The 10,445-nt window shown below is 26.9% G+C and overlaps 1 pseudogene; it reads left to right on the top strand.

Annotated features, from left to right (window-relative positions):
* Window positions 1-471: 471 nt before the first annotated feature.
* LOC124927339 lies at window positions 472-6,197 on the top strand (annotated as a pseudogene).
* The last annotated feature ends 4,248 nt before the right edge of the window (window positions 6,198-10,445 follow it).

The following is a 10,445-nucleotide window of genomic DNA, read 5'->3' as shown; positions in this document are numbered from 1 at the left end:
AATGTTGTTACTGAGAATGTGGAGGAAGATGAATCAGATGGTGAAATTGAAGACGAACCGATCAATGTACCAACAAATAATGATACTAATATCATGGATAACGAACCTGTTGAAGTTTGTAAGGATCATCTAATGGAAGATATTATTGCTGAGGATCATCTAATGGAAGATATTATTGCTGATTTGTATCCTAATGTCAACAATCATAATGAACATCCAAGTGAAAATGAGCATCTCGTTGATGATGCTAAGACGTTTTACAAAGTGTTGGACGATTCGAAACTACCTTTGTATGAAGGTTCTCGCATTTCCAAAGCCTCAACTCTTCTTAAACTTCTTCACATAAAGAATGTAGGTCAGTGGACAAACACGTCATTTGATTTATTATTGAGTTTATTAAAGGAGGAAATACTGTCAATTCACAATCAACTACTAAATTCGTATTATGAGTGCAAGAAATTCATTAAAGACATGGGTCTATCGTACGAAACAATTGACGCGTATTACTCATTTTCTGATCAGAAGCCACTAAGCCAGAGTAAGAGTTTCCCATACGAGACCTGCGCACAATCAATACGTAGAATGTAAATTTTTTTTAATATAATTTATTTTTTATTTTACTTTAGTTTAAGACGTTTTAAATTATAATTGAATTCTTAAGTTTAAGTTTTTATTTTTTTTTCATTTTTACATTTGAACTTAGTTAATTAAAAATAAAAACTTTTTTTATAATTTAGAATGTTTTTAACTTATATGGAACTATCTTAGTTAATTAAAAAGGAATATTTTTTTTTTATAATTTATAAGAATCTTTAACTTGTATATTTTTTTAAATTAACTTATTCGTAAATGCACTTAAGCATACATAAAAAAAAATTACAATAGAATGAAATCAAAACAAACACAAGACAAAGTAATTAAAAGAAAACTTCTTAAATATATTTATTGGTAATCAAATATTTTATACGGAAAGTTAGATAATAAAGTAGTTTAATATGAAATATAAAGTACTTAGTTTTACATATTAATCCGCTGACCAAAATCATATTCAAATAAATCTAATTTTTATGTTGAATTCTTATATATTTTTTTAATATTAATGTATTTGAATTTATTATAATGGGATGTAAATTCCTTAAAAAATAATTATTTGTTATTTTATTATTTTATAAAAAATTTTACTTATAGTTTTTGGAAAAATATAAATTTAAAAAATACTTTAAATTTTGAAAAAAATAGTTTGACACATAAATTGTGAAGAAAAAAAATATTTTTTAAAAATATTTTTTAGGCTTTTTTAATTTTAAATTTATTTTGTATTTTAAATTTTAAGAAATATTTATTTATAAAATATAAAAAATATTTCATTTTTTTCAATTAATTTTAAAAAATATATATATATAAATTTTAAATTTAATAAAACAAAAAATGTTAGATTACACCACACAACTCACGACACAACACTATTGTGCTCATGGCCAATTGTGTCTTTCCATAATAATCAAAAAAATAATAATTATTATGTATAAATAAAACAAGAAAATAAGTCGAATTGGTAATTAATGATATAAAAATTAATTAATTAATTTAAATTAATAATTATATAATATTTTGTTGGTTTCACTAAACTTTAAATCATGGTTCTTACATCATTCACTAATATTACTAATACTTATAACTTTTTTAAATTAATTTAAATCATAAATTAACTTAACCTATTGATAATCATCCTTTAAGTTATTTGACACTCATTCAATCATACATTTTTTCTTCTATTAACTTTATAAGTCGTTTCCACAATCCATATATCGTTTTGATCAAAACTTAAAAGCTTCTTTCCTTATTGACTAAATTAGTATAAGCCCTGTTAGAAGGAAGCAGAGAGGCAGGAGAAGTAGAGAGACAACAAGACAAAATTAGAATAAAGATGAAAATTTTGTTTCAAGTTTTATAACATCGTCTTTAATGCTCATTTATAATGATATTTTCGAGATATAAATTGTATTATATCTTGTTAAAATATAAATTTAAACAAAGTTAGTAGATGATAATATTAAACCAAAAAAAATTATTTAAATTAAATACAAAAAAAAGGATTAAATAGGTTTGTTTCACAAGTGTTTATATACAATTTCTGGTTCCTCCTTAATTTCTGGTGTCACAGTCTATTCTTCCAAAGATGTGATAGGAGAACCTATATACATATTTATCAGGTTATTTATATAATTTTGAGTACAGTAATCTATTCATTTGTTAAAACTTCATCTAATAATGTTTCTTGTCATAGTTATATTTCTACAATGTTTATAAAACATAAATATCTATATTTATGTTTTTAATCATGTATATTAGAACTTAGAACAATAGAAATTTCTAAAGAATCATTTTAACGCCTAAAAAATATGATCTAAAACGAAACGAGCACAGTTAAGATTTGAGTTAAGACACGAGCACACGATTATTTACTAATGTTATTTTTTATGTGTACATAATTTAATGATTTTGAATTTAATACTTATATAAATTGTTTTCTTTTTAATAATGATAAAATATTTTTAATATTTATATAACTATACTTTAATTCTTTGTTGATGAATATGGTTGTAATATTTTAAATATTATAAATTTAATCTAAAATCACTAAATAAAAAATAAATACACTTATATCAAACTAAGTTCTTTATGAATTAGGTGGGGAGTGATTTTGGTCTAAAAGATATATAAGTAATTGGTTTTAACATTATCTTAATAGTATAATCAATTTTTCAGTAATTTTGAATTCCTTTCAATATTTAAATTTAAAATATTGTTTATTAATATCATTTATAAATAATTAAAAAAATTAAGAATCTCAAATTAAAAATCTTAGTTGTAAAAAAATATATATATCATTTACAATAATTATTTCTTACAAATAATTATTTTTTTTCTTAAAGTTAATTAAACTCTTTGTTAACATTTGAGACACCTAAAATAAATATGACAAAAGACATATGATGTAGACTAAGTAATTGACGAACCAATATTCAAAAATTGATCAAAATACAACCATGTTAGTTAAGTTTTCTATTTGTTGCCATTACAGTTTTCCATTTCGGTTGGGTAATTTTAATTATAAAAATTAATTGTTTATCCCGACTAACTATTTATAAAAAATTAAGATGTAAAATTAAGTTCACAAGAACATGAAAAATTAAAAAAGAAAAAAAGTTAAGAGTGAACTGAAATTAAATTTATAATAATAAAACAATATAACATCACAATAATCATAATTCATGCAATACCATAAAATAATTCTTGATTAATTAATCAAAATAATTATTAATTAAAATGATTATTATAAACTATATATAAAGTCATTAATCAAAAAGACATTAATGAATATTAAATTATCCAAAATTAAAATGTTACTAAATATCTAATATTGTCATTAGTCAATAAGTAAGATTTATATTGTTAATATATATGATGACATCACTTAAATAAGACCACTTATTTATAAGAAAGAGTGATAATTAAAATCATTTCATTCTCTCTATAAAATAAAAGATTTAACTTACATAAAAAAATGCATTTAATAATTAAGTTTTGTTTAGAGGTGTTTCCAAGTAATGATCTAAATTTTAAAACTACATGTAATCAAATAAATTTTAAATAAACAAAAAATACTTGTTAGTTCAAATAAGTGAGATATGAAACTTTTTCTAAACATAAAAATATAGAAACTCCAAATTTGCCTTATTAACTACAGTATCTCACAAATTTGAAAAACTAATATATTTTAATAATAAAATAACACTTAAAAAAACATTGAGAAAAATGTTAATTAAGAAAAGTGTTAATAATTCTAAACTCTCCCAGAAAAAATGATAATGATAAACTTAGTTATTATCTGCGGAATTATTAAATATATTATAAATAAAACGATATTCTAATCTTTTATTTATTTTTTATTTAATTCATTATTTGCATTTTTGATAGGATCGGTGACACCAATATAGATTAAGACACATCTCCAAACTTAGTTACGATGATGAGGAATGAAGAATGAAGAATCTTTGTGGAGTAAACCAGATCTGAAATATCCGGATTGTGAATGTGTTCCACAAAAAGAATGCTTTTAGACGAATAGATTCTCTTTTGAGAGATTAAAGATAGTTCTTCATTTCAGAAAAGAAAACTTAATTATAAAATATAGTCCTTTATCTACTAGAAATACAACAAGTAAATTCTAATTTGTGTAGATAAATATTGGAGCTACTTCTACAATGGTACTATGTTGCTTTTGCAGTTCATCATCTGATACCTATACTCACGCAACTTCAAACTTGGTTGCTTCTAGTAATCTTGAGCAGACCATTCAACAAATAATTGATATGGGGGTGACAACTGGGATAAGGAAACTGTCACTCGAGATCTTCGAGCTGCTTACAACAATCCTGAGCTGTAGATTACTTATATTCAGTATGCCCTTGAACTTGTTGATTTTAGTTTATTTTGGCATGTGAGATATTGATATATCTATTAACATTGTAGGGAATTCCAGAAACAACAGAAGTTGCAGTTCCTGTGCCTCACTTTCCTACAAGTCAGGTTACCTTGGAAGGGACTGGAATGGGCACAGTTTCTAATGCTTCTTCCATCGGAGCACCCAATTCATCTCCACTGAACTTGTTTCCGCAGGTAGCATTCTCAGTTTCTTCCTTTGTCCTCTCTATATTTTTTCTGTTTATTGCATGTTAAGATGTAATAGGAAGCAGTTTCTGGCGGTGGCAACGATGGACTTGGTTCTCTTGTTTTTCTAAGAAGCAACCAACAGGTTTTGATTAATCTTCATTCATCTCATTTGGAAACTTATATTTGTCACGATTACATTGGAAAATCAACAAAGTTAAAACTGAAAGTTGTTTTTTTCGTTTGGTATAAGATTTGTTATGCATCATAATTATTTTGGATCAGCCAAATTATAGTGGGATTTTTATTGTTTCTTTTGGTATATAAATCATTTTCTAGATCATGATCCAAATAATAGTGATTTGTTTGCCTCATTTGATATAGAGATTTTTTTCTTGCTCATGATAAGATCATGATCAAATTATATTTTAGATCATTTTGATTTTTGGATGCATAACCCAAAATAGAAATTGTACTGGTAATTGGTAGCCTTGGTCAAAGCTTGGAGTACCCAGATTGACTACTTTCAGTCATCTAATGAGACTTTAAAAACTTATAAAAATGAAAATCATTTAAGTAGGTCCCTGCTGTGATGCTGGCACAATTTATTTTTAATGGGTTCTTTGTGAATTTGGCTTTCAGTTCCAAGCATTACGCACTATGGTTCAATTAAATCCACAAATTTTACAGGTGTGTTTTTGATAATCTGTTTTGCAAAAATGCTTATTTGGATGGGTTTTTGGGTTACTAGATCATATCTTCTTTCTGTTTGCAGCCCATGCTTCAGGAGCTTGGGAAGCAAAATCCACAACTGTTAAGGCTTATACAAGAGCATCACACAGAGTTTCTTCAACTGCTTGATGAGCCTAGTGACGTTTCTGAAGGGTCAGTATATTATGACTAACACTACAATTGAATTTGATATGTGCATTCCTTTTTGTAGCTTACTGCAAATGATCAATAGGGGGAGATCTCATAGTTTTTTATGTATCCAAAGATCAGTGAACTCAAAAACTGTATGTGTCTGGATTTGGATATAAATCCGGATCCAAATGAGAAATATCCAATAATTTTTTAACTAAGATCTATTTTCAAACGATGACACCTTTTGGAGAATCCTATTTGGAATCTTTTATGGTTATTTATATTTCTATTGCTAATGGTTACTAAATTCTCATGGATATGTTCGACCATGCTGATCAGGAAATGCCTCATTCTATCAGTGTCACACCAGCAGAACAGGAAGCAATTGCACGTGTATGGATAATTTATTTTCTCTTTAATCTCTTGATTCATTTTTTTCACAAATTTGTCGTGTTGTACTATTGAGGTGGTCTCCATTTGCAGCTTGAGGCAATGGGATTTGACAGAGCCGTTGTAATTGAGGCATTCCTTGCCTGTGATCGTAATGAGGAATTGGCTGTTAACTATTTGTTAGAGCAAACGGAAGACTATGAGGATTGAATGGTAAATCATTTTCCTGAATTCTCTAGTCTCACATGTTTGCTCACCAATTTTTAAATAAACTAATTAAGGTATATGCTAAAGGAAAAAATGGGCTCATTTTTTTTGACCTTATGACTGATTGAAGTCTTGAACAACTGCTTTGTAAATATGTTGCCATATTCGAAGTAAATTGCTGCACCTGTTTGTTCTATGATGGGTAAAGACAAGATATAATTTCATTTTATGACAAATCTTGAGATATTCTATATCTTAATAACTGTTTTTACAACTTTAACAATAAATGGATCAGGATTATTTGAGATATTTGAATGTTTTAAAGTGATTTCCATCTAACCATTCAAATTGTCTCACGTCTACACTTACATATCTAAACATTCAAGTTTTAGGTTTAAATTTTTTAAACTTGCATGCCATTTATTTGAAATCTAAGTTTTCAAATTATCTCAAGGTTAATAGTTTCACTTGCAGTAAATGTACAAACTAATTTTAGAAATGTTTCATGATTCTGGAACTGACCTTCATAATTTAGTTAGCCAAAACATGAATGCATCATGCATACACAACATACATTTTAAGAGAATCAGATTATAATTATTTGAATTTGGGGTTATATTTGAATTATAAATTTAAATCTTGTTTGTTAAAAAATTGATTATTTAAAATGAATGATTAAATATTTATTTAATATTTGATAAAATAAATAAAATACAATAGATTTATAGAAAATCTTCACTGAGACTATTTAAAAAGAAATAGATAGATAATATGATAAAAAATTAAATTTAAATCATCCCCACATTTATTATATGGTAAAATTTGGAATGAAAACTTTATCAATAATAACCAAAACAGCTGGTTAATTTTAATTTTGTAAGCCATTTTTTGAAATTATCCACTGAAGTGGACAAACATCTTTTCTTGTAACTTGTGTTATTTGTAAGTTGAACACATTTTGAGCATTACTTTTTGTTAATATTTTGAATTAAAAAGTTTGATTTAAATAAACTTTTAAATTATTTAAATTTTATATTTATAAAGATAAAAATTTACAAATTTATAAATAATTATTATAAGATTTGGAAAATAATGTGAATTTACATTTATAAATTTTAAAAAATATATAATAATTTAGGTTATAGATTTTGTATATATGATTAGTTTATTTATTATTTTTTAAATTAATTTATACTTAATTATATATATAATAATAATATATAACTAATATTTATTCATTATTCCATTCTTTCTTTAAAGTATACACTGTTTCATGTTCACAAATAATTATTGAAGTGATAACCGAAAAATAAAATACAAAAATTATTAATATAAATAAATCATAATGGCATACAAAAATTATTAATATAAATAAATCATAATGGCATAAAGGTACGTATATGAATATTTGAGGATCCTCAAAATAGGTATCTCAAAAATAACTTATCTAAATTAGAATTTATAAAAATAATTTTTTTTCAAATAATTCTGACCATTCTACTTTTATTTTTTTTCTTTCTCTTTTCCCCTCATTTTCTCATTTCTTCTTTCTCTCTTCTCCTCAGGCCGACCGTTGATTACCCTTCCCTTCTTCCCTCCACTCGTTTTCCCGGTTTCCTCCCCGAATTCCCTACCCTTGATGTTCGCTAAGCAACGCCGAAAGACGCTTCCCCGCGAGCTCCGACTCCAGCATCTCGCAGGACCACGAGACCACGCATGCAACTGTAGCAGCTGATACAAAAGATGAGTTACACAAGTCGGGTGGAGGACCATGGTGTCGAATAGGTCGCTTCACTAGAAGGCAATGCAGCAATCGAGGTAAAAGTTAGTTTACGTCAACATAATTTAAAACAAAGTAGTTGTAGTACTTATTTATGTATGTCATATAAGTGACCTCGATTCCAAGCAACTGTTTTATTTTTTTACATGTGTCGCAATGTATAACAAAACAATTGCCTAGAATTGAACCCTAGTCACTTGTATGAAAGGCGGTAATAAGTATCACTATAATACAACTACTTTGTTATAAATTGCGTGGACGCAAATTATACATTGTGTGGTCAATTTGTGTATGTGGTGAGGAAGAGAATCAAATTGAGCCCTGAAAAGGCTATCTTCATTTTTTTCAAGAACATTCTGTCACACATAGGTCAGTCGTAACTTACGATTGATAACTGTTATAATGAGTTCTATTGAATCTCTAAATAGGTTATTGTTGAATTATTGTATTGTGTTGCAGCTGCTATGATGTCTGCGGTTTATGAGGAAAATAAAGACGAAGATGGCTTTCATTACATGACTTACATAGACAAGAACACCTTTGGGTTGTTTTAGAACTAAAAGGAAGAAGAGATGAATTGTGAATATATCTTTACTCATTTGAAATGTTTTTTTTCGGTAATTTTAATTTGCTTCATGTGAAGATGGAATTTGTTGATATGATATAGAGGAGAGTATTTATGAAACCTCTTCAATCTTGTTTTCTGACCAGTTTGTGGTGTGATTAAAATTAATTTAGAAATGATATTCTTGATTAATGATTCTTTTACTTTCCCCTTTCATATTAATTACAAATGAAGGTTTGTTTGATGTTGGTTAATTAGATTAAATCTAAATAAAAAAATCTCCCAATAACTTGAATTTAATAGGAAAAAGGAATTTGAACATAAACTTTATAATTAATAAGAGAAACAATATGTTTTCTCCTACAATACAAATGAAACAAAAAGGGAAGAAGTTATAGATATAATAGATGAACAATTCTAAACAAATGGTTTATCTATGACTCTTCCATGTTCACTGAAAATTCTCGATAAAATGTCGCCAGTCAAATAGATCTTTAAATCCACTACAAGTAAGAAAAAAGGAATATATTATTAGGAATGAAACTAAAAATCATGAAAAGATTACAACAATCATATCACATATCTACATTCAAAAATTGTTTGGTTATCAGTTTTGGAGTAGACATTATCAAAGAAAACAAATATATTATCAAAGAATAAGACATCCAGAGGGGAACATCCAATGTTGTTTGGCATTAGATTAAGAACCTTTTATAAACATATTCACTTTATAATCCCACAACAGAAGTGCCAAATGTTATTCTCCCATCCCAAACATTTGGTGAAGGAATTTCTTCCAAAAAGAAAAAAAGAAGTTGAATGGAGAATTAACACCTTGCGGCGCAAACAACACTTACGCAAACAGTGCACTTTGCGTCGACGCAAAGTACAATTTGCCAATGTAATATACATATTCAGTCACATTCAGAATGGACACAATTAATTTACGTCCCACGAAGAATGCAATTTGCGTGGGGACGTAATATACAGAAAGATTCTCACACATTCAGTCAGAATAATAATCATTCAAACCATTCAGGAAAATATTCACCTAAAACCTTAAAACCTATCATACTCAGCATGCAAGTAGGGAAAAAAATAAAAACTCACCTAAATATGCAAGCGGTGAATGGTGAATGTTGATGCAAGGAAGCGTCTGGCGTTGCTTGGCGATCGTTGGGGAATGATGGAGGTTAGTAGCGGGGGAGAGAAGAGGGGAAGCGTCTGGCGATGCTTTTGGAGTCGGGGCTCGCGGGGAGGGATGGGAAGCGCAATGGTCGCCCGGAGGAGAGGAGGGAAATGATAGAAGAGAAAATGTGGGGGAAAAGAAAAATAAACAGAAATAAAAAATATATATTAAGGATAAAATGGTCAATTTTTTTGAAAAAAGGTTAGTTTTATCAATTGTTTTTGGGCTAAGTTATTTTTTAAATAAGACCTATTTTCAGTGTTATTTTATCAAATTTCCCTATTTGAGAGGTTCTACACGGTAATGAGTGGATAATTTCGGATCCGCTTTCTAGTTTGTCCAATATTAAGTTTTTTTTTAAATAAAATAAAATTATCAATAATTTAACTTTAAGTTTTCCTTTGTTTAATGTAAAATTTGAATTTAAATTTTATTATTAAGATAGAAATAAAAAAAAGGTTAAACGCTAGTTCTTCTTTCAAGTCAGTGTGAACTTATTTGAGCTAACATAGACATGGAAATATATATATTTTTTTTATATAATTTGTAAGGATCTTTAACCTTAAGTGAAAACACTTTTTAAAAATATATAAAATATTTTTAAATACACTTTAGAAAACATAACAAACATTATAAACGGGATGAAATCAAAATAAAAAATAATTATAAGAAAACTATTGTCTTAAATATATATTAATAATCAAATCTTTTATATGACAAGATAACAAATTAACTTAATAAGAAATATAGAATATCTAATTTTACAGATTAATTGC

The sequence above is a fragment of the Impatiens glandulifera genome, chromosome 1 (genome assembly GCF_907164915.1).
Source record: "Impatiens glandulifera chromosome 1, dImpGla2.1, whole genome shotgun sequence".
In the NCBI taxonomy this organism is placed as follows: Eukaryota; Viridiplantae; Streptophyta; class Magnoliopsida; order Ericales; family Balsaminaceae; genus Impatiens; species Impatiens glandulifera.
Note: the sequence above shows the minus strand (reverse complement) of the source record. Positions and strands in the feature narration are given on the sequence as shown.